The sequence below is a fragment of the Paroedura picta genome, chromosome 16 (genome assembly GCF_049243985.1).
Source record: "Paroedura picta isolate Pp20150507F chromosome 16, Ppicta_v3.0, whole genome shotgun sequence".
In the NCBI taxonomy this organism is placed as follows: Eukaryota; Metazoa; Chordata; class Lepidosauria; order Squamata; family Gekkonidae; genus Paroedura; species Paroedura picta.
Genome location: NC_135384.1, coordinates 24,489,278 through 24,513,662, shown reverse-complemented (window position 1 = coordinate 24,513,662; position 24,385 = coordinate 24,489,278). Strand labels below are relative to the sequence as shown.

At 50.4% G+C, this 24,385-nt stretch overlaps 1 protein-coding gene and 1 long non-coding RNA gene across 14 annotated transcripts in view; one reads left to right on the top strand and one right to left on the bottom strand.

The window, feature by feature from the left end:
• LOC143826729 (uncharacterized) overlaps window positions 1–8,589 on the bottom strand; it is a 41,052-nt gene extending 32,463 nt beyond the window's left edge. Inside the window, exon 1 of the long non-coding RNA XR_013227115.1 lies at window positions 8,450–8,589. This is a non-coding gene — a long non-coding RNA (uncharacterized LOC143826729). The remainder of the gene's footprint in view (window positions 1–8,449) is intronic.
• The window catches only part of SRCIN1 (SRC kinase signaling inhibitor 1), a 279,306-nt gene that overhangs the window by 114,972 nt on the left and 139,949 nt on the right, over window positions 1–24,385 (top strand). The gene's annotated exons all lie outside the window — the stretch shown is intronic.

The following is a 24,385-nucleotide window of genomic DNA, read 5'->3' as shown; positions in this document are numbered from 1 at the left end:
AAGGTACCTATCTGGGGGCAATCTGGTGTTTACGGTGTGCCTGGTTTGCTTCCTCAAGGTCAAGGTCCAATTCAGATCTTTCTGGGCTCCTGAAAGCTGTGGATCGGGATCTCAGACCCTGTTCCTGCCTTCATCTATCTCAGGCTTCTTTATCCGGATGGATCAATTCTCATAATTTCTTAGCAAGGAGATCTGGGCATTACAGTTTGGTGAGGGGCCTGGAAAGAAAAAGCATCTCCAAGCCCGCTGGTGACGTTTCAGGGGTTAGGGCCCCTTGGCTGCTGTGAGGGTTGATCCCATTTTGCATTGTTGTGGTGGCTGAACGAGATCCCCTGACTTCTCCCGTAGCCTGGTGCTTATTTTTGGAAATTCTCTCTGATGTGGAATAATTAATTTATAGTTCAAAGGTGTCATTATCAGGCATGCTCCCCCCCCACCTCCTTGCTTGTTCATTTGTTTGTTTCCCATCCCCAGCATGTTGGCCCTGAGCCAAGAGTTCTTGCCTAGCGTGAGTTATCCAAATGCACGCCAGACTGGAAAACCTTTTTAGGAGTTTTGATTTTAGCTGCAGCCAGAAGAAAAAAGTCACAGGGAACTCTTGTTCATCAGAAACCTGTGCGAAGAATAGAGGGCCCCGTGGGGTTTGATACATCAACCTCATGTCTACCTCGTAGGGCTGGCTCAGATGCCTGGACCAATGCAGTCATGCCACTCCTTCTGAGTGATTTCCAGGACCGCCCCCCAAAGTCTCCAGGCCAGCCCTGGAGCCCCTGACATGATGTGGGTTCACTGGGTCAGCACTCATCAAGCTTCCAAGAAACAAAGCATGTTCTCTAAAGCAGGGGTAGTCAACCTGTGGTCCTCCAGATATCCATGGACTAAGATTCCCACGAGTCCCTGCCAGCGTTTGCTGGCAGGGGCTCATGGGAATTGCAGTCCATGGACATCTGGAGGACCACAGGTTGACTACCCCTGCTCTAAAGAACTCTGGCACCTGCCCACATCAGGCCTTGTTCCATCAAGGATGTAAACTAAAGCCAATTTCCAATACCGTAACGATCAATTAGAAGGTTGTACTCATTTCCTTAAACACCACTCCCTCAAGCACATTAGTGGCCAAAAGGGACAGCACTCCATAGTAGATAGGGAGTCCCCCTATTTCACAGGTATTTTTCTTTTGCAGAAATCAGCCTAGTCTTAAACATAAGGCACTGTGGCCAACCAATTCCTCTGGAGGGCCAACAATGGGGAATCGAGGCTGAGGCCTTCCCTTCATAAGATCATAAGTGAAGCCCTGCTGGTTCAGACCCATAGTCCATCTTGTCCAGCATCTTGTCTCACACCAAGGCCAACCAGCTCCTCTGCAGGGCAAACAACAGGACCTAGTGGTCAAAGCCTTCCCCTCATAATAAGAAGAGCTCTGTTGGATCACACCAGTGGTCCATCTTGTCCAGCATCCTGTCTCACACAGGGGCCAACCAGATCCTTTGCAGGGTAAACCACAGGGCAGAGAGGCCGACACCTTCCCTAATATTGTGTCCTGGCACTGGGTTTCAGAGGGTTAGTGCCTTTGAATGCGGAGATTCCCCTTAGCCACCATGGCTAGTAGTCATGGTTAGACACATCCTGCCTGAATCAGTTTAATCCTCTTTTAGACCGATTTATTCCTGTGTCCATCATTACATCCTCTGGCAATCCATTCCGTGTTTTAATCACTCTCTTTGTAAAGTACTGATTCCTTTTGTCCATCCTGAGCCTACGGCCCATCGGCTTCCTTGGGTGCCCTCAAGCTCTTGTCCTTTGGGGGAGGGAGAACAATTCTGTTTGATCCACTCTCTCCACCCCATGCATCATTTTATAAACTTCCCTCATGCTCCCCTTTAGTCCAAGACTCTTCATCCTTTCTTCACAGGGAAGGTGATCCAACCCCCACCCCAGTCCTCCTGGTCATCTCCCTCTGGCCTGTTTCTAGCTCTGTAGTTCTTCCCCAGGGAAGAACAGCCATCATCCCACTCTGTTTATCCTAGTGCCTCTTGTGCTATACCACTTGCCAACCTCCAGGCAGGGCCTGGAGATCTCCTGCTATTGCAGCCAATCTCCAGATATTGAAGATCAGTTCCCCTGGAGAAAATGCCTACTTTGGAGGGTGATGTTATGGTGTTAGACACTGCCAAGGTCCTTCCCCTCCCCAAACCTCGCATTCCTAGGCTTCACCCCAAAATCTCCAGGGATTCTCCAACCCAGAGTTGAAACTCTGACAAGCAGACCACGTAGCTATAAACCACAGCTGCAACCCCCGACATGGTGCCCATGACTGAACTGGAAGCCAAGGGGGGCCTGAGAGATCCTTTCAATTGTCACAGCACAGTTGCAGTCCTAAGAAGAGCTATAAGCTTCTGGGCCCATCAGTTTTCATAGATTTGGAAGGGCACATTCGATTCATGCCTGGGGGTCAACAGAAATGAGAAAATCTGCAGCTGTTGGAACACAAGGTTTTCCGCTGTGACAAAATAAGGGCATTTCCCACTAAGTTTAACGATGCATTGATTACGATAATGCTTGATAGGCATATAAACAGTCTGGAGACTGCAGCATGTGATTGATCTGCAGACCGCAAATGTGCAAAATCATGGGGCGGTGATGCTCTGTATTCTTGGGGATGGGGTGAGGGGAGGGTGGCAGTGAGAGGACTTCTGTTCTGGTCCCGCTGGTGGACCTCCTGAAGGCTCCTGGGTTTTGGCCACGGTTGGACTGGGTGGGCTGCGGGCCTGATTCAACATGGCTTCTCTTTTGTTCTTGTTGATTTATGCGCTTCCTTTCTGTGCAACACTTTGAAAGTCTTTGACAGGCTGCCACTGGGAGGAGGGCAGGGAGAGTTTCCTGTGGGCAGCAGAGGAGAGGACACACAGTAATGGCTTTAGGCTACACATAGAATGGTACCAGCTAGATATCATGGGGGAAATTTTCACAATTAGAGTAGTCGGATGGGCTGCCTAAGGAGGTGAAGAGCTCCCACTCACTGGTGGATTTCAGGCAGCAGATGGACAGATTCTTATCCTGGATGCTTGAGGCTGATCCTGCACTGAGCAGGGGGTGGGACTAGGTAGTATGGATGGCCCTTTCCCACTCTAGGATTCTATGAGTCTAGTTCAGCCGTGGAATGGGCTGCCTAATGAGGTGGGGAGCTCTCCCTCAATGGCAGTCTTCAGGCAGCGGCTGGACAGATCCTTATCCTGGATGCTTTAGGCCAGGGGTAGTCAACCTGTGGTCCTCCAGATGTCCATGGACTACAATTCCCATGAGCCCCTGCCAGCAAATGCTGGCAGGGGCTCATGGGGAATTGTAGTCCATGGACATCTGGAGGACCACAGGTTGACTACCCCTGCTTTAGGCCAATCCTGCATTGAGCAAGGGGTGGGACTAGACGGCCTGTAGGACTCCTTCTCACTCTCGATTCTACTGTAGAATGTTGTTTATGGTTGCCCTGTAAATTCGGCGACACCGGAGGTACGTCTAACCCTCTTCTCTGGCTGAACCTGAAAGACGCTTCTCACAATGCCGAAGGTTCCCGAGACAAGGCAGCCAGGATCTCTGCAGCTGCTGCCGGGAAGTCTAAACGAAGCTGTGTGCATTCTGAAACATCGCGCCACACAAAGGCGTCCTTTTGCACAGGGCACTGATAGCAGCATCCCAGGTGCCAAAGCTTTGATTGGGTCAGGTTCCCTTCAAGTTAGGATGACTGCAAGGGGAGAAGCTGTATGGTCACTTGCTAGCAAAATCACCGAAGCGAACGGATTTCCATTGGTCTTTGGTATCGTGCACGGTTCTTTATTAGTCCCCGTGCTCAGCAGAAACGACATCGCTTTCGCAGGGTAAGCCAGGGTGTGCATCAATCACAAAGCCTGCAGCATCCAGCTTTCCTCGCTGCAAAAGAGAGAATAAAAACGAGCTGCCCAGAATATAGGCGAAGGTCTTTGTCGTCGCGGGTTGGCTTCACGCTCGCAGCCTCTTTCTTGGGTAGGCTTTTGGTATGCAAGGCATTTCCATTCCTAGTGTAAGAACCGAAGGCAGCCTTGGGAATTAACCTGGAGCAGGCAAGCCCCAAATCCAGAAACCACCGCTGGAGACCTTCGAGCCGGGGGCTCCACTTGCACCATGAAATGGTGAAAACCTGGAACATCAGCCGAGCACACTGCTGTAGAACTGGCGGTTTTAAAAATTATTTCAGTGCTAGTTGTTCAATGTGACATTTCTGTGCAATCCTCCCGCCCACTGCCCACCGCCCACCCCCTTGTTTTGCAAGGGCGATGCTTTCTCTGTAGCCACAGCTGCTTGGCCTCCTAGAAGGGAGTGACAAATGGGAACCTTGGCGGTGGTGTGAGAGGCAAAACTTTGACACCAGAGGGAGCTGCAGGTCAAGGAAGAGTCACTTTGGAAGCAGCGTCAAGAGTTCACAGGCAACTGAGTGATGCCTTGATTTCGGGCAGGAGTACGGCAGGCTGAGTCAGGGGTTCTTGGCCCAAACGGAGGCCGAAAAGGGCCCTCTCGTCTACTGCTCCCTCTTGAGTTGGAAATGCAGACGCTGCTTTTCGGACCTAGAATCATAGAATAATAGAGTTGGAAGGGTTCTCATGGGGTCATCTAGTCCAACCCCCTGCACTATGCAGGACACTCACAACCCTAGCGCTCATCCACCATAACCTGCCACTCCCTTGAGCCTGCACAGAATCAGCCTCACCTGTGCCAATCCAAGCCAGAGATATGCTTGCCCACCATTGGGTGGAGATCGGCCACTGTGACAAGTGATCCAATATTACAAGTGTGTCCGGAGGGCATGGCCATTTTGGAAGGTGGACTCCATGGCAGACTACGCCATTGAAGCTGTCCCCAAACCCTGCCCTCCTCGGGTGTAAGAGACTTCGACTTCTAAATAAGTAAACTTATTGAATTAAAGTTTCTTTATTAAAAGAAGGCAAGCATCTACCTCCCCCCCTCCACTTTCTACCCAGCTCCGCAGGCTCTAGAAGAAAACAGAAGAACTCAGATGAAATCGCAGCTCTGGGCTTATTTTCAGGACCTGCTCTGAAATCCAGTTTGTGGATGGAGAAGGGACTTGCCCCCGGGTCAGGTGTTTATGCCTTTCCTTCCTCCGAGCTTCAACCCCCTTTAATTATTTATTTTGTCGAAACATTCGTAGTCCATCTCGTTGGAGACCTGCCGGAGGCTGCCGCACAAAATAAAATAAGGTGAAACCATAAATGAGAAACCTACCTATTAAAAAAAAAACAGGAGCATGAAAACAACACGGAAAAGATCTGAGCAAAATACAAACTCCTGGTTTGCTGGTCGTCTGTGTTTTCCCTTCTGCCTCTGGGCTCCGGCAATCCCAGCAATTCTCTGGCTTCCAGATTTAGATCCAGCAACTGACCCTGGCATCTCTCACAGTGGAGTACACCCAGCCTAGGTTCCAAGAAGAAGAAGAGTTGGTTCTTATATGCCGCTTTTCTCTACCAGAAGGAGTCTCAAAGCAGCTTCCAATCGTCTCCCCTTTCCTCTCCCCACAACAGACACCCTTGTGAGGTGGGTGAGGCTGAGAGAGCCCTGATATTACTAAAGAAGAAGAGTTGGTTCCTATATGCCGCTTTTCTCTACCGGAAGGAGTCTTAAAGCAGCTTCCACTCTCCTTCCCTTTCCTCTCCCCACAACAGACACCCTGTGAGGGAAGTGAGGCTGAGAGAGCCTTGAGATTACTCGGTCAGAACAGCTTTCTCAGTGTTGAGCGTCTGTGTAAGACTGGTCTGATCCAACAGGGCTCTTCTTATGGTCTTATGGGGGAAGACCTCAGCCTCTATGTCCCATTGTTGGCTCTGCATGAGATAGGATGCTGTGCTAGATGGACCACTGGTCTGATCCAGCAGGGCTTGTTTTAATCCTGATGAGTGAGTCTCCTTGGGCGGCTTGTGCAAGGTCCAAGAATCTGAGGGTTACAGAACCAAACCGAAGACCATCCATGCCTCTGGCCACACCCAAGCTTTTATACCTGCAGGCCAGCAGGAAACAGAAAGCCAAGGTGTTTCCCCAACACAGTTGCCAACCTCCAGGAGAGCGAAATGAGCATGACCTGTCAGTGGATATTGCACCTAAGATGATTATAGCTGATTTTTAAAATATCCTTTGACCTTTTTAAAAATATCCTTTGACTTGAGTACTTTTCATTCTTTATTGATAGTTCCCACTGATGAAAGCACTGAAAACGTGTTTTTATGTAACCGGTACATGTTTTAGCACTTCTTCCACTTTTTGAACGGCATTTTGTGTTGTACTTTTGAAGCCTCATTGTCATTTTCTTGGCTTCTTGGCTACAACCTACAAGTGAGGGCGGGATCTGTCCTGGAATCACAAATGATCCTCAGACTGCATAAATTGCCTATTATTTATTCATTCAAAAGGTTTATTCCACTTACCCTGGAGAAAATGGCTGCGTTGGAAGGCTGCATACCAAGGTCCCTCCCCCTCCATGGAAACCACTCTCTGAAGCTCTATCTTCAAATCTCCAGGTTTTTCTGAACCTGTGCTTGACAGCCCTATTCCCCAACATCCCCTCTCCTATTACTGAAAAGTGGAAGGTCCCTTCCCTGTATCTGTTGCAACATCCTTGGAAAACATGATAGCCTGGCTTTGCCTCACTTCAACCACATTTCCTCTGGGGCGTAGGTTGGTAGAGAGAAAAATGCACCTGCCAGAATTAATGCAAATGAGAGGTCCCGATTTAGCACATCCCATTTGCATAGACATCAGCTGTTCTTTTCAGCGAAGGCATATTATCCCGGGCAGATTTCTAGATGCCTACCTTCCGTGTCTTTGGAGGGCCAGCACGGTATATGAGAACCTTTTCCCATCTTTTGACTGTGAAGTAACCCCTGAAAAAGTTCTGGCTTCAAGGTAACCGTGAAGTGATATCAGCTGGTTAGGCCTCCCTGCCACGCCCCCGGGATTGACATGTTGCCCCCTTTCTCTCCCACCAAAGAGAGTAAAGAAATAAAGAAACAATCCCCAACCTCCCCAATCAACCCCAAGAGGACTCATCAGGGTGGAGAGACACAACTTGCCCCGCCCACTGTTGGGACCGAAATGCCAAGTTAGGAGCTGCGGTAGGAGCTAGACCCCTGTTCCCCATCCCAAAGCCACCTGCTTTACTAGGCGAAGCCTCTCTGTCCCACCCAGAGTTAAAAAACATCCACAAAAGATCTCCCAAGCAGCCCCATGAGGACTCACCTCACTAGACTCCAGCTGCAACCAACAAGTTGACCATGTGCTAGGAGCCTTCTTCTGCTCCTAGCAGGTTTATATGGCCCAAGGACCCCTCCCCTTCCCTCCAGGCCCATTATTGGGCATTTCAGGAGGGGGCAGGTCAATCTGCTCAGATAAAGAGAAAACACCCACTGGCTGAATTTTTAAAAATAAATATAAAATTGAATCCCCCTCAACTGGTGTGACCCCCCTCTGGAACTCTGATGTAACGCTGGGGTTATGTGTAGCCACTTGAAAAAACATTATGTGGCCATAATCCCTTTGGTCCCCAGCGTACCCCAACATGGTGCCCCCAGATTCTTTTCCAGACCCCCGTCAAGCATTTTGAGAAAGCAGGAGGGGTCAGGGGGGCTTTGGTCTGACAACTGGGGGATCAAATTGGCTGAGCAGATTTTTAAAATGCTGCCTCAGTAGCAGCTGCCACCATTCCACAAGACTCTGAATGATTAAAGGTAAAGCTGTGTGTACAAAATAAAATATTTTAAAATAAATATATTTGTTTTAAAAGGCATTTTGCAAAACAGAGTCTCTACCAGAAATATTGAAAAGGTACTATTAGAGTTATGTATGATCTCATAACCTGAGATTTTTGTGGTTGGCTCTGCCTCTTGTGACCACCATTTTGGTTGGCTCAGCCTCTTGTGGCAGCCATCTTGTGGTTGGCTCTGCCTCTCGTGGCAGCCATTTTGTGGTTGTGTCCCTCACCCAGTGTCAGAATGCCAAGGATGCACACGGGTTTGAAAAAAATTAGAGATCCCTGGCCCAAGTTCAGACTGCCCCAATGCTCTTTGGAAGACTCGTGTTTTATAATTTACTGAGGATATCAGGAGGGGAAAGGCTCCCATGGGAGGGAATGTGTCATGGTACAGTCTGATCTCATGAGATCTTGGAAGCTAAACAGGGTCTGTACTTGGATGGGAGACCACTAAGGAAGACTCTGCAGAAGAAGGCAATAACATACCACCTCTGCTTCTCATTTGGCCCGAAAGCCATAAGCCGATTGCAACTTGACAACACGTTGTTGTTGTTGTTGTTATGTGCGAAGTCGTGTCCGACCCATCGCGACCCCATGGACAATGATCCTCCAGGCCTTCCTGTCCTCTACCATTCCCCGGAGTCCATTTAAGTTTGCACCTACTGCTTCAGTGACTCCATCCATCCACCTCATTCTCTGTCGTCCCCTTCTTCTTTTGCCCTCGATCTCTCCCAGCATTAGGCTCTTCTCCAGGGAGTCCTTCCTTCTCATGAGGTGGCCAAAATATTTGAGTTTCATCTTCAGGATCTGGCCTTCTAAGGAGCAGTCAGGGCTGATCTCCTCTAGGACTGACTGGTTTGTTCGCCTTGCAGTCCAAGGGACTCGCAAGAGTCTTCTCCAGCACCAGAGTTCAAAAGCCTCAATTCTTTGACGCTCGGCCTTCCTTATGGTCCAACTTTCGCAGCCATACATTGCAACTGGGAAGACCATAGCCTTGACTAAACGCACTTTTGTTGGCAGGGTGATGTCTCTGCTTTTTAGGATGCTGTCTAGATTTGCCATAGCTTTCCTCCCCAGGAGCAAGCGTCTTTTAATTTCTTTGCTGCAGTCCCCATCTGCAGTGATCTTGGAGCCCAGGAAAATAAAATCTGTCACTATCTCCATTTCTTCCCCTTCTATTTGCCAGGAATTGAGAGGGCCGGATGCCATGATCTTTGTTTTCTTGATGTTGAGTTTCAAGCCAACTTTGGCACTCTCCTCCTTCACCCGCATCAACAGGCTCTTTAGTTCCTCTTCACTTTCTGCCATTAGAGTGGTATCATCTGCATATCTGAGGTTGTTGATATTTCTCCCTGCAATCTTGATCCCAATTTGTGACTCCTCTAATCCCGCATTTCTCATGATGTGCTCTGCATACAAGTTAAATAGGCAAGGCGACAGTATACAGCCTTGCCGAACTCCTTTCTCAATTTTGAACCAGTCAGTGATTCCATGTTCAGTTCTCACTGTTGCTTCTTGACCTGCATATAAATTTCTCAAGAGACAAATAAGATGCTCTGGTATTCCCATCTCTTTAAGAACTTGCCACAATTTGTTGTGCTCCACACAATCAAAGGCTTTAGCATAGTCAATGAAGCAGAAGTAGACGTTCTTCTGGTACTCCCTGGCTTTCTCCATGATCCAGCGTATGTTGGCAATTTGATCTCTAGTTCCTCTGCCTCTTCGAAATCCTGCCTGTACTTCTGGAAGTTCTCGGTCCACATATTGCTGGAGCCTAGCTTGTAGGATTTTGAGCATAACTTTGCTAGCATGAGAAATTAGTGCGATAGTGCGGTAGTTTGAACATTCTTTGGCATTGCCCTTCTTTGGGATTGGAATGTAAACTGACCTTTTCCAATCCTGTGGCCATTGTTGAGTTTTCCAAATTTGCTGGCATATTGAGTGTAGCACTTTTACTGCATCGTCCTTTAAGATTTTGAATAGTTCAACTGGAATGCTGTCACTACCACTAGCTTTATTGTTGCTCAGGCTTCCTAAGGCCCATTTGACTTCACATTCCAGGATGTCTGGCTCCAGGTCAGTAACTACCCCATTGTGGTCATCAGGGATGTTAAGCTCGCTCTTGTATAGTTCTTCTGTATAATTTTGCCACCTTTGTTTGATCTCTTCTGCTTCTGTGAGGTCCCTACCATTTTGGTCCCTTATCATACCCATCTTTGCATGAAACGTTCTCTTCATATCTCCAATTTTCTTGAAAAGATCTCTGGTCCTCCCCATTCTATTGTTTTCTTCTATTTGTTTGCACTGTTCATTTAAGAAGGCATTCTTATCTCTTCTAGCTTTTCTCTGGAATTCTGCATTCAATTGGGTGTATCTTTCTCTTTCTCCCTTGCCTTTCACTTCCCTTCTCTCCTTAGCTATTTGTAAAGCTTCCTCAGACAGCCATTTTGATTTCTTGCATTTCTTTTTCTTTGGGATGGTTTTAGTTGCTACCTCTTGTACAATGTTGCGAACCTCCGTCCATAGTTCTTCAGGCACTCTGTCTATCAGATCTAATTCCTTAAATCTATTTGTCACCTCCACTGTGTATTCGTCAGGGATATGATTTAGTTCATACCTGAGTGGCCTAGTGCTTTTCCCTACTTTCTTCAATTTAAGCCTAAATTTTGCAACAAGAAGCTCATGATCTGAACCACAATCAGCTCCTGGTCTTGTTTTTATTGACTGGATAGAACTTTTCCATCTTTGGCTGCAGAGCACATAGTCAATCTGATTTCTGTGTTGACCGTCTGGTGATGTCCATGTGTAGAGTCGTCTCTTGGGTTGCTGGAAAAGAGTGTTTGCTATGACCATTGTATTCTCTTGACAAAATTCTACCAGCCTGTGCCCTGCTTCATTTTGTACTCCAAGGCCAAACTTGCCTGTTATCCCGGTTATCTTTTGGCTTCCTACTTTAGCATTCCAATCCCCCATGATGATAAGCACATCATTTTTGGGCGTTGCTTCTAGAAGGTGTTGTAGGGCTTCATAGAACTGATCAACTTCATCCTCTTCAGCAGCAGTGGTTGGGGCGTAGACCTGGATCACTGTGATGTTGAATGGTTTGCCTTGGATTCGAACTGAGATCATTCTGTCATTTTGGGGATTGTATCCCAAGACTGCTTTTCCTACTCTCTTATTGATTATGAATGCTACTCCATTTCTTCTGCGAGATTCTTGTCCACAGTAGTATACCTGATGGTCATCTGAATTAAATTCACCCATTCCTGTCCATTTTAGTTCACTGATTCCTAAAATGTCGATGTTCAGTCTTCTCATTTCTTGTTTAACCACGTCCAGCTTGCCTTGATTCATGGATCTGACGTTCCAGGTTCCTATGGAATAAAAATCTTTACAGCATCGGACTGTCTTTTCGCCACCAGTTACTTCCACAACTGAGCGTCCTTTCGGCTTTGGCCCAGCCGCTTCATTCATTCTGGCGCTACTCGTACTAGCCGTCTGCTCATCCCCAGTAGCATATTGGACACCTTCCGACCTGAGGGGCTCATCTTCCAGCGTCATATCGTTATGCCTATTGGAACTGTCCATAGAGTTTTCATGGCAAAGATACTGGAGTGGTTTGCCATTGCCTTCTCCAGTGGATCACCTTTTGTCAGAGCTCTCAGCTATGACCTGTCCGTCTTGGGTGGCCCTGCACGGCATAGCTCATAGCTTCACTGAACTACGCAAGCCCCCTTGCCACAACAAGGCAGCGATCCTTGAAGGGGGTGACAACACGTAGATACGTACAATACATGTGACAGCCTCTAATCTGGAGAGCTGGGTTTGATTCCCCACTCCTCCACTTGCAGCCAGCGGGGTGACGCTGGGCTAGTCACAGTCCTGTTAGAGGTGTTCTCACAGAACTCCCTTGGCCCCGCCTCCCTCACAGGGTCTCTGCTGTGGGAAGAGGAAGGGTATTTGTAAGCTGCTTTGAGACTCCTTTGGGTAGTGAAAAACAGGGCATAAAAACCAATTCTTCCTCTTCTTCTTCTACACACACACACACAAAGGCCTCCCAGTGTCTTCTGGGAGTCTGTTCTGCAAGCATCAAGCAGCTGTTGAAAAAGCCTGAACGCAACATTCCCTGTACACCAGAGATGTAGCCTGTTGCCGCTGCCGGGAAGCACAAAGCTGCCTCAAAGGAATATGCCTTTTTTCAAAACCAGCTTAGATGTTTCTAGCCCTCACTGTTCTTCAAAAGTCTGAGCACCTGTTGGCGGCTGTTCTGCATGAGATTGGATTCTCCTTGTGGATCTAACAGATTTGGCTTGCATCGTATCTCTCCTCTTGGTGCAGTCTGCTGTGGGCCTGGGCCTTCACCGCAGCTCAAGTCCTCTGAGCCCTGCTCGAAATCCACTCTGCTCTCCGTCTCACACTGCAGGCACGGTTAATTTTTAATGACGGCTTCCTCATCAACAGACGGTGGTTCGGGTTGTGCCGGGCCACGTTCTCGAGAAATCTCTCCTGTGACTCATCAGGACTCGTGCAGCCTTTGAGAAAAGAACCAGACCCTGATGCAGGGGGAAACTGTCCAGCACAAATATCAATGAAATGAAGCACTTGATCCTATGAAGGTCTCCTTCATTTTCAGGGAGCTTGTAGACATTCTGCTCACTGCATCAGGTTTTCTCTCTCTCTCTCTCTGACTTGCTGCCCTCGAGAAAGAGAGAAAAGCAATTATTTCCCTCCCTTATTAAATTATTTTCTTTTTCTTATTTGGGTGAAGCGTCCCTGGTATTAGTACAAGGCGATATTTTGGCGTGCGACGTGTTTGCGGGTGAAATATTAACGGGGTGTAAACGTATGAAATGCCAGCTCCTATACGCTGACAGATCTTTGTTTTCATCAAGCGGGAATGTAATTTGAAAGTCAAAGTGGTATTTCAAAGCAAATAATTGACTGCGTAAATCTACGGCAGAAAAGATGAATCTGTGACATGCGAGCGCAGGAGGCTACGTAGACGGATTGTTCTCTCCTTAAATCCCCGTGTCATCCCTCGCTTTATGAAGGATGAAATGATCCTTTATGGTATTTATTGAGCTATATGTATTTACCTTTTGTGTTAAAAAAAAAATTGCACAGTTGTGCAAATGGCATCAGCATGCAAATGCGTAGCAGGATTTATCTAATTTATTTCCAGTGTGAACGTGGTATGTTTCGTTGGGTTGTCAACTCCAAATTGGGATTTGGGAGTGGAAACGGGGAGAAGGGGCAGAGGTCTCTAACCCAACTGCTGCTGCCCAAATCACGGGCCACTCGACTCGGGGAGCCTACCGGGGGGGGGGGGAGGGACTGGGCTTGAGGAAACGGCACCCTCCAACATGCTGATGTCACTCAGACCCCGCACCCGCTCCCAGAAGCCACTGCTTTAAGAGGTAAATCCTTGGCAAGACGGCATGCCTTTTATATAGTAGACCAGTGGTTCTCAACCTGGGGGCCGGAATCCCTTTGGGGGTCTAACGACTCTTTCACAGGGGTCGCGGCAGGGAAAGCAGCTTGGCTGGGGAGGGGGGGGGTGCCATCCACACAACAGCCTTGCGGGGTAGATCGAGAGAGAGCGTTCGTCTGTCTGGAGCAGCGGAAAAGAGCGAGATCGGCATGGTGGGACAAGAGGCAGAACTGAACTGAGAAATCCTGGGAAAAACCCAATTTACATGTAATCCTTATCTTCACGCCATTGGTCAGTTTCGGATTAATTTCTGTGAAAGAACCCTTGCATCATTTTACGGTTGTGGATCACCACAACATGAGGAACAGTATTAAAGGGTTGCAGCATTAGGAAGGTTGGGAACCCCTGTAGTAGAGGATATAGTTACATGGAGAGGAGAAGCTGGACAGCGAGACTAAGTCATTTACGGGGAATATTGTCAAACCATCAGTGTGTTTCTCACAATGGTAACCCTCCTTGTGTTCGGATTAAGTTTCCTATCCTCGGTTCCCACGGTCTCCTTCCCATTGTCCTGGCCTAGACGCCACTGAGTTTATGAGTGTGGCTGTACATTTACCTGCCAAATGACAATGAAGTCATAAGCCTCCCTATCATGTGCAGAGATGCCAGCCTCCAGGTGGGACCTGGAGATTCCCCAGAATTACAGCAGATCTCCAGACTACAGAAATCAGCTCCCCATAAGAAAACGGATGCTTTGAACTCTACAGTGTTCAACCTCGCTGAAGACCCTTTTCTCCCCAGGCTTCCCCCCCTAATCTCCAGCAGTTTCCTAACCTGGGTCTAGCAAAATTACCCCCAACCATCTCCCCCCGGTGGCCAGAGGGGAACCTGACAATCTTATTGGAGCTCGCCAGTCCCCTCCTGGTTGCTGGAGGTCTCCTGAAAATACAGCTGATCCCAGGTGACAGAGATCAGTTCCCCTGGAGAACGTAGCTGCCTTGGAAAGCATACTCTATGGCAGGGGTGGCCAAACTGTGGCTCTCCAGGGGTCCATGGACTACAATTCCCATGAGCCTCTGCCAGCATGCTACCGGAGAGTCTCAGTTTGGCCACCCCTGCTCTATGGCACTAGACCCCATTGAAGTCTCTCCCCTCCCCAAATCCCAGCCTCCTCAGGTACTTAGCAGGGAGTATCAGGACTTAAAGAGCCTCTTGTGGTGCAGAGTGGTAAGGCAGCAGTCATGCAGTCTGAAAGCACTGCCCATGAGGCTGGGAGTTCAATCCCAGCAGCTGGCTCAGGGTTGACTCAGCCTTCCATCCTTCCGAGGTCGGTAAAATGAGTACCCAGCTTGCTGCTGGGGGGTAAACGGTAATGACTGGGGAAGGCACTGGCAAACCACCCCGTATTGAGTCTGCCATAAAAACGCTGGAGGGCGTCACCCCAAGGGTCAGACATGACCTGGTGCTTGCACAGGGGATACCTTTACCTTTTACCTTTTATCAGGACTTAGCACAAGAGCACAAGAGCCTCTTGTGGCACAGAGTGGTAAGGCAGCCGTCTGACAGCTTTGCCCATGAGGCTGGGAGTTCAATCCCAGCAGCCGGCTCAAGGTTGACTCAGCCTTCCATCTAGGGTTGTGCACGGGGGCCCCGATTCGGACCGTTTCGGATCCGAATCGGCCCGATTCGGACCGGTTCGGGTTCGGACCGGCCCGATTCGGACCGATTCGGATCCGAATCGGCCGATTCGGGCCGATTCGGACCGGTCCGAATCGATTCGGGAGCCAATACAAGTCAATGGAGGCCATTGACTTGCATTGAAAGGCTCCCGAATCGATTCGGAGCTGTCCGAGCCGATTCGGGGCCAATGCAAGTCAATGGAAGCCATTGACTTGCATTGGAGCCTCCCGAATCGTTTCGGGCGTTTCGGGGCCAATGCAAGTCAATGTCTCCATTGACTTGCATTGGCAAGCCTTCCCCCGCCTTCCCCGGGGGCTGGGAGGGAGGGGGTGCAAGTTGCACCCCTGAAACTTCTTGGGGATCTCAGGGAGGGTCTTCCCTGAGTCCCCTGAAAGTTTCAAGAAGATTGGACCAAGGGGTCCAATGCTACGGGCTCCCAAAGAGGGTGCCCCTATCCGCTCCATTGGTTACAATGGAGCGTCAGGTTCTCTAGGCTGAACATGTTTCTCCATAGACTTCTATGGGGGATGTTCCTTGGGAGCCCCCAGGATGGGACCCCCTGGTGCAATCTTCCTGAAACTTGCAGGGGATGGAGGGAAGACCCCCCCAGAGATCCCCTGCAAGTTTCATGAAGATTGGACCAAGGGATCCCCATCCTATGGGCTCCCAAAAGCGTGAGAAAAAAATGATTTCAGCAGGTAAATTGCCAATTTCCTTGTTCTGTAATCATTTTTTTCTCACGCTTTTGGGAGCCCATAGGATGGGGATCCCTTGGTCCAATCTTCATGAAACTTGCAGGGGATCTCTGGGGGGGTCTTCCCTCCATCCCCTGCAAGTTTCAGGAAGATTGCACCAGGGGGTCCCATCCTGGGGGCTCCCAAGGAACATCCCCCATAGAAGTCTATGGAGAAACATGTTCAGCCTAGAGAACCTGACGCTCCATTGTAACCAATGGAGCGGATAGGGGCACCCTCTTTGGGAGCCCGTAGCATTGGACCCCTTGGTCTAATCTTCTTGAAACTTTCAGGGGACTCAGGGAAGACCCTCCCTGAGATCCCCAAGAAGTTTCAGGGGTGCAACTTGCACCCCCTCCCTCCCAGCCCCCGGGGAAGGCGGGGGAAGGCTTGCCAATGCAAGTCAATGGAGACATTGACTTGCATTGGCTCCAAACAGAGGCCAGGAAAGGACTCTCTCTCCCAGGTGCAGGGGAACCTGTGGCTGTCAGCCTAAGCAGCCTCCAGGTGAGAACTGCAGAACCAATAAGGTCCACTGAGTTCTCACCTGGGTTCCCCTGCAGAGGAGAGGGGGGCCCTGCACTGGCCTGTGGGGGGGATATCCCTGCACCACTAGGAACACTAGTGGCTCAGGGATGTCAACCTCCAGGGGAGACCTGGAGATCCCCCCAGAAACCCCCAGTGAAGCTGTAAAGCTTCACGGCGCCTACGCACTAACCCAGGAGAGCCTCAGAAAGCAAATGGAGGAGCTCAGAGGCGAATCTGGATGCTCCATCCATGCTGTGGACTCATCACTGGCTCTCCCATCCAGCCTCCCCCCTCTAACAAATACAAAGCAAGAGGAAGACTTGCTTTTCACAACCCAAAGGTGTATCAAAGCAGCTTCCACTCACCTTTCCCTTCCTACGCTTGGGCCACCGCCCTCAAACACCACAAATCCAACTGCTCTACTCAGGCCACATCCTGAGAGAGCCCTGGCAGAGCTGTTCTGGGAGAACAGCCCTGGCAGCAGCAAAAAGACACATTCCCCCCCCAGAAGTCCACACACGGCGCAGTGGACACTGGTGGGGAATCCAACAACCTAACAGGCCACAGCCTCAAACCACCTCTAACCCAACTGCTCTACTCAGGCCACATCCTGAGAGAGCCCTGGCAGAGCTGTTCTGGGAGAACAGCCCTGGCAGCAGCAAAAAGACAAATCGGCGCACGCACAACAACAAACTCCTCCTGGGCACCCACTGAGAAATGCTCAGTTACTTCTTGGGTTTACCTTGAGCTCTAAGGCTCACTTTGGGACTGGGAAAAGTTTTCCAAATGGGTGGCATGACTGAGGGACCCAGATTTAATCTCTGGCCCTCTGGTGATTGCAGAATTTCTGTTTGTGTGGTTGGGGGGGGGGGCAATTTAGATTGGCCAGGGCACTGGTCCTGTCTGAATTTTTACCTTGGGCGAGCGTTTTTCATCCCCGCCACCCAGAACAGACTCAGAGAGGATGCAGTCACAGCAATTCTGTGCTCACCTCAGTCCTCCTCCAAGAATAGTTCTGGATGGCCAAGAGCCGGCAAGTTGACCTTGAGGAAGACCAATTGCTGGACTCTTTCGGGCGCCAGGCGGGAGCGATACTCGCAGACGGTGCTGCTAGCATGAGAAAATGCCCGCTCGCTCTGGACGCTCGTTGGCGGGCACGAAAGGTAGACACGGGCCAGGCGGGAGAGGGCCGGCCAGACCGCCTCCATCCTGGCCCAGTATCTCAAGGGACAGGCGTTCTCGGACTCCTGGGGCTCACCGAGGTAAGCCCTCACCATCCCAGACGCACTGTCCTCCCTCGGGCACCCGCTGCCCTCAAGAGAAGGAGTGGGCTGGAGGAACCCCAGCAAGAAGTTGCCCTGCTCAGCCTTCTCGCTAGGGTGGCCCGCAGTGGCTGATGTGCCAGCAGAGGCTGGGGGGGAAGGAGCAGCGGACGTGCTGGCTCCTTCCTCCCCTGCCTGGCCTGACACCTCAGCCTCCTTGGACTTCCACCAGGCAAGCCTCTGAATGAGCAGCTCGCGCCATTCAGGAAGGCTCCTCTCCCTCTCTGCTAAGCTGCCCTTGACGCGCGGATCACACATGGCGGCGAGCCTGTATGTCACAGACTTGCAGAGGGGTTCGAAGCGGCTCTCAAGCCCTCTCAGAAGCCTCCTCGCAAGCGCGCGCACGGCTGGAACAACGTCTGCACGTCCTCGAGCCGGGTCCAGGAAGGGGGCCAGCACCACACGGGCCTTGTGGACCATGGGCACGACCAGACCCAAACTCGCCGTGTCAGACGAGAGCATCTCCGTGGAAGTCTTGAAGGGCGCAAGCACTTCCACGGTCTGAGAAATGATCTCCCACTCTCGGTGGGTGAGCCACTCCCCAGGCATAAACATCCTCGTCTCCTGGACAAGGGCGTCTAAGGCTCTCCTCTGCTCCACCAAGCGCTCAAGCATGGCGCGGGTGGAGTTCCAGCGCGTGCTGACGTCTCTGATAAGGCAGTGCTGCGGCACGCCCATCAGGACCTGCTTTCTCTCCAGCCTCGAGACGTCGTACGAGCTGTGAGAGAAATGCGCCACGATCTTCCGGCACTTCTCGATGAGATGCCTGAAGTCAATGGCTTCGGCGGATGAACCGGTTCCCTTGGAGCCGATCCCAAGGGCATCCTTAACCACGAGGTGGAGAAGGTGGGCCGCACAGGAGATGTGCTTCAGGCCCATGCCCTTGACCGCCTTGGTCATGTTGAGGGCACCATCTGTCACCAAGAAGCCCTTGGTGACCCCCGTCCCACTGCCTACCCAGCCATCTACCATTCTACGAATGGTGCCCTCGATGTTGTCTGCCGTGTGCCGCACATCGAAGGGTTCGATGTGCAGCAAGGCATGGCGATAGCCTGCCCGGCAGCCCTCACCCTGCCTAACAGGCTCAACCCCACCCAGCACCTCCCGTACGTCCCACCAATGCGCAGTCAGCGAGATGTACGCATCTTGCGCATGACATGACGTCCATATATCCGAGGTGAAGTGTACGGTCCCTGAAGCTCGGGACATCTCTACCTCCACCCGGCACCTGGCTGCCCTATAAAGAGAGGGCAACACTGTCCTGCTAATCGTGGTACGACTAGGAGGCGTGTACCAGGTGGATATGCGACGGCATAGTCGGTGGAAGTACATGTCGTCGGCCAGACGAAAGGGGTACCCACCCACGGCCATGAGCGCAGCTAGGTCATGGTTCGCGGCCCTACACCCTGCCTCAAACCCCCCTTTTGGCATGCCACTGCCAGCCCGGGCAAGCATCTCCACCATGGTCGCTTGCCTCCCTCTAACTCCACCCGCCCCCTGAGCAGAACTCTTAGGGAGAGCTCTCGAGGTGGAGGTCCCAGGGAGACTCTCCAGCCCCGTGCTGGTAGGTTGTGCCTGCGCAGGCACCCCACTGCCAGCCTGTCTCTCCCCCTGAAGCAGGACAGCCTGGTGGTGCCTCTTCAGGTGGTTCATGAGGCCGCTAGTCGTGTAGTGGCGCTCCTGCCTTCCACGACTAACCCTCTGCCTACAGAGCTGGCACTCTGCTAGGTGGGTTCCCTCCACTATCTGGAAGTAATTCCAGACTTTGGAGCCTTTGGACGACGCAGGCTGGCTTGCAGCCTGCGAAGTCCTCTGAGCTGCCTCCTGTGAGGAGCTCGGGCCGGACACACCGTGTCCTGAGGTGGGGACAGAAAGAGGTGAGAGAGGGGGAAGGGGTCGAGATGGTGGGGCAGGGGGTGCCACCTCCATCTCTCCCTCTTGCACCACCTCAACCATCTGCTCCTGTTCCCCCCCCAATTGAAGCCTGCTGGATCCTGGAGGAGAAAGGGGAGTAGACTGGCGGGCCAGTCCCTCACCCATCTCCTCCAGGGCTCTCTGCACCCCCGAGGTGATGCCTGGGGACATGAAGGACAAGCCACTCATGTCCCCAAGGCTCACCCCGAGGGAGAGATCAGGCAACTCCTCCTGACGCCCCCATGCCTCGCTAGCAAAAGGAGCAGCACGAGGGGCTGCCTGATCAGCAGGCCCCGCAGAAGTGCCAGCAAAGACCCCTGCCTGCCGCACCTTAGAAGGGGGCGCCCCGTCAGCCGCCTCAATAAAGAGACCCTTGCGGACACTCTTTATTGCACCACTCCGGCCAGAGGTCGGAGTGGTGGAAGGTCGACCCAAGACAGGCCTCTTCTCAGGTGGGGGGAAGGACGCTTCCTTCCCCCTCTCACTCCCCTCCACCCCTCTGGTTTTCTGTAGGGCCTTTCCCCCAGGGCCCCTAGCCTGACCTTCCTTCTTCCCACTCATGTTCCCTTGGACAAACTTTTCCTACTAACTGTCTGTAATCTAAGAGACAGGGAAATTTGAGGCCCTACCACTAACTGCCCTAACACTTGTTTCTAAGGAAACCTTGAAACTTATAAAACCCTCCCACCAGCTACCTGTTTAGTTTTTTTAGACCCTAAGCTGACCTAACTTCTATGGAGTTTTCCTGTTCTCTCTCTCTCTCTCTCTCTCTCCTTTTTTTTTTTTTGTTAAACTAAAGGAACCTGTCTGGTCCTAGCTAAGTTTAACTGTCCCTACCTAACCTACAGCAGGGAAAAATTAGGAAAAAAAAACCTTTTTAGACTTTCAAAGTGTTTTAAACTACCTGAGTGTTACTAGCTAGAAGGAAGGCTGGAGCAGATTTGTGCACCAAGCCCCCACCTGATCTGCTAAGAAGAACCCCTAAACCTGTTGGCCTCTAAATCAATTCCTGTCTCTACCAGGAAAGCTGGCCTTCAATAAGGCACAGCCCCTGCTGGTTTAAATGTTTTTTTAACTATCAAGAAAATACAATTTTAACCTAAAACCCAAATCACTGTTCTCTTATAAAAATCCTATCTGGCTACTTAGGAAAGAAACTATCTATTCTAAAAAATTATTTGCACTTTATAATTTCTCCTAACACTATGGATTTTACTGCCTATTTAAAGGGTCACTAATTGGACACCCCAAGAAGAACGCAGCAATTCCCCCCAGGAAGGAAACAAACAATCCCCAAAACACCAACCAGCTGCCAGCCACCCAGGGCACTCTCCCAAAGGTGGCAACCAAGCAAAAGTGGCCCTGCAAGGCCCTAACTGCTAAATCAAACCAAGCCTAGCCTAGGCCAACCAAACAGCTTCTGCAAACAACCAGCAGCCACCCAGGGCACTCCCCCAAGGGTGTCCACCAAGAAAAACTTGCCCCGCAGGGCCCTAACCAAACAAGCTAACTCTACCAAAGAAACAGCTCCCAACAAACAAGCAGCAGCCACCCAGGGCACTCCCCCAAAGGTGGCTGGCAAAAACTGGCCCTGCAAGGCCCTAAGCTAAACCAACCTAACAAACACAACCTAACAAACTAAACTAAACTAAAGAACAAACTAAACTAAAACTAGCCCCCCACCAAAAAAACACCTACACACCTATCAAACAACCAGCTGCCACCCAGGGCACGAAGCCCAAAGGTGGCAACTGAGGAAATCTGTAGAAAAAAACCCAAAACAACCAACCCCCCCCAAAAAAAAAACAATCAGAAACAAGGCAAGGCAACTTTAAAATACAAGCCCCAACCCCCACCCCCAAAATACTTTAACAAAAAACAACACAGCAAACAGTTAACACAATGAACAGCAAACACAATTCCCCAACCCCCCCAGGCCCCCACCCACAGAAACCCAAAGGCAAAAAACTTTTGAAAAGAGGAGAGAGAGAGGGGGGGGGAGAGAGAGAGGGGAAAATAGAGAAAAATAGAAAAGCAGAAGAAAAAAACCCCTAAAACAAACTATTGCTGTCTTGTCCAGCGCAGAGTCCACAGCCAGGTCCAGAAGTCCACCCAGGAGAGGAGGCAGGCAGGCAGGGCAGGCAGGCTGCTCAACCAAGCAGAGCTTAGGAGTCAGCCAGCCAGCCAGAGCTCAAAGTGAGCTCCAGCAAGCAGCCCCTTGCTTTAAGTAGCCTCCTCCCGGGCAGGCTACAAAGCAAGGGGATTTAAAAATAAAAAGTCTTCTGTGAGTGGCCAGAATGCCTGAGCTGAAAAGCTACAGGCATTCTGATTGGCCACTCACTCCCCCCCTCCCCCCCGCCGCCATTTTAGGCGGCAAAAAAATACTGTTTGAAAAAAAAAAAAAAGCCAAACAGCAGAGAGGCTTCAGGCAACGGCTGCCTGAAGCCTCCGACTCATGCCGAATCGATTCGGGCCTGCCGAATCGATTCGGCCCGAATCGCCGAATCTCGCCGATTCGGACCGCTAGGGGGCGCCAGAGGTCCGATTCGGACCGTTTCTGGCTCGGAAACGCCCGAATCGGCCCCGATTCGGCCGATTCGGGCGTTTCCGAATCCGAATCGCCCATCCTTACTTCCATCCTTCCGAGGTCGGTAAAATGAGTACCCAGCTTGCTGCTGGGGGGTAAATGGTAATGACTGGGGAAGGCACTGGCAAACCACCCCGTATTGAGTCTGCCATGAAAATGCTGGAGGGCGTCACCCCAAGGGTCAGACATGACTCGGTGCTTGCACAGGGGATACCTTTACCTTTACCTTTACCTTAGTACAAGAGCCTGCTATTAGCGTCAGGAGTCACCATATCTAAAATAGTAAAAGAAGAAGAAGAAGAGAGTGACCCTGCCCATGCACAAAATGCCTTGCTCTCACCACTGAGTAACAGCAACTAGTCCTCCCCATATGTCTAGGGCTGAGAGAAATGCAAAAGATTCCCAAACAAAACACGTCTGCAATTTTGGTTGATGTTTTTTAATTAACTAGACGTCCCCTGCTGCGCATGCATTCCCAAAAGCCCCCGTCCTTTGAAAACGGTGAAGAGCTGAAGCAGTAACGATTTCTCCAAACCGTTTCTTTCTGGCTTCCCAGCATCATATCCTACAGGGCACGACGTGATCACAGGTATGCAGATTATTATACCTCCCACCTTCGTACCTGTTGCATACAAAGGGAGGTTATTATCTGCTTTTTACAGGCTGGGGAGCTGGAGGCGAGATGCAGAAGGACTCACCTAAGAGCAAAGGGCGGGAGGGGGGGGGGATGTGCCTTTCAAAGGTGCCAATCCAGTCCGAGACTTGGCTTCCCTTTGATTAGCACTTGAAACCTGAGTTTCGCTCCCTTTGAAGACATCAGCCGACTTCAAGTGACTATGATTAATTAATTCCCGGTTAGCAGTTCATCAGATTTCACAAAGTCACAAAATGCAGTTTTGGAATTTGCGTCACATCTCGTAGCAGGGCTGTCAGTTTCTTTGAATCCCTGCTTAACAATTCATAGTTTTGCTGGTTCCTCGTTTTGTTGTTTCCAATTTGTACATCTCGGGGGTGGGGGGGGGGGGGTTTAAGCACCTGCATCTGGCAATAAAAAAATTCCCTGCTTTTGCATACATCATAGGTCCATTTTAATAGCATATGTAGGTACGGAAATTTGTTTGTGGTCAGACGGGTATCTCAAGGACTCTACCCCAGGTTCCAGTAACAACAAGGAATTGCTTCATGATACTGAAAAGCCCAGAATCACATGGGTGGGGTTACCCAGGACCCTGACCTCCTGTCTGCTGAGCCAATTGCTAAGAAATTAGCCTCTCCCTCGGCTAAGTTTACGAATATTACCATAGCAGTTCTCCTGTCTGCCCCCGTCTCTCTTTCTCTCTCATTTTCTCTCTTCTGTTGCTTGGCAGATTTGTAAATATGGATTTTGTGGCATAGGACACCTGTTTCTAATGCAGTTTGATGTTTGGGGGCGAGATAGGCTTTTACTTAGAGAACCAGTGTGGTGTAGTGATTAAGAGGGTAGGACTAGGATCTGGGAGAGCCAGGTTCACATCTCCACTCCTGCGATGGAGGCTTGCTGGGTGACCTTGGGCCAGTAACACTCTGGCTGATTCCGCACGGGCTCAAAAGGCCAAGAGGGCGCTCATATGGGAGCGGGGCTAAACAATAAAATTAATTAGCAATGAGAATATCAGCAAATAACATACTTGGAAGCAACCGGAGATTAAATTGGAAGCAACAGGAGATTTGATTGGCTATTGGATTGGTGGGGCAGATTTTGTAAAATATTGCTTTAGCAAGATCTATACTATATTGCTGAAGTTAAGCTGTAGCTTTTTGTGGGTGGCTCCGCCTCCTGCGGCAGCCATTTTGTAACAGCCATTTTGCTGCTGCACCCAACATGTTGTGTCAAAATTCTGTGTACCTGGAGAATCAAAAAAGTTGGGGGACCTCTACTGTATACCAGACTGCCTGTTTCCCAGTCTTTGAGCAGGTCAACCCACTCCCTTCCTAAAGTGGCTGATGATGGGCCTGGAGGAGGTGGTAAGGGGAGACCCAAGTTCAAATCCGAACTCTGTGGCAAATGTCCCTTGGGCAGAGACATTCACTTCTGCTCTGACCTGCCCCATAGGATTGTTGTGAAGTTTCAGGGAGGAAGGGAGATGCGTGTATGCTGTCCCGAGCTCCCTGGAGAGGAAAGGGCGGGTAAAAATATACTCAATAAATCATTCTGGCTGATTAATCCAGGCTGAGGTGCTAATCGGCAGTTAGAGCTCCAGTTGATTAATTGGACCAATTAAGATGATTAAAATGAGCAGCCTTAATTATGCACCCTCTCGGCCTAAAATAGGCTCCTTAGCATAAATTGTGACTTCACCAAAACGCAGCCCTGCTACAACGGCCCCGTAAAGGATGCAGGGGGACCCCTGGGCTTTTTGGGAA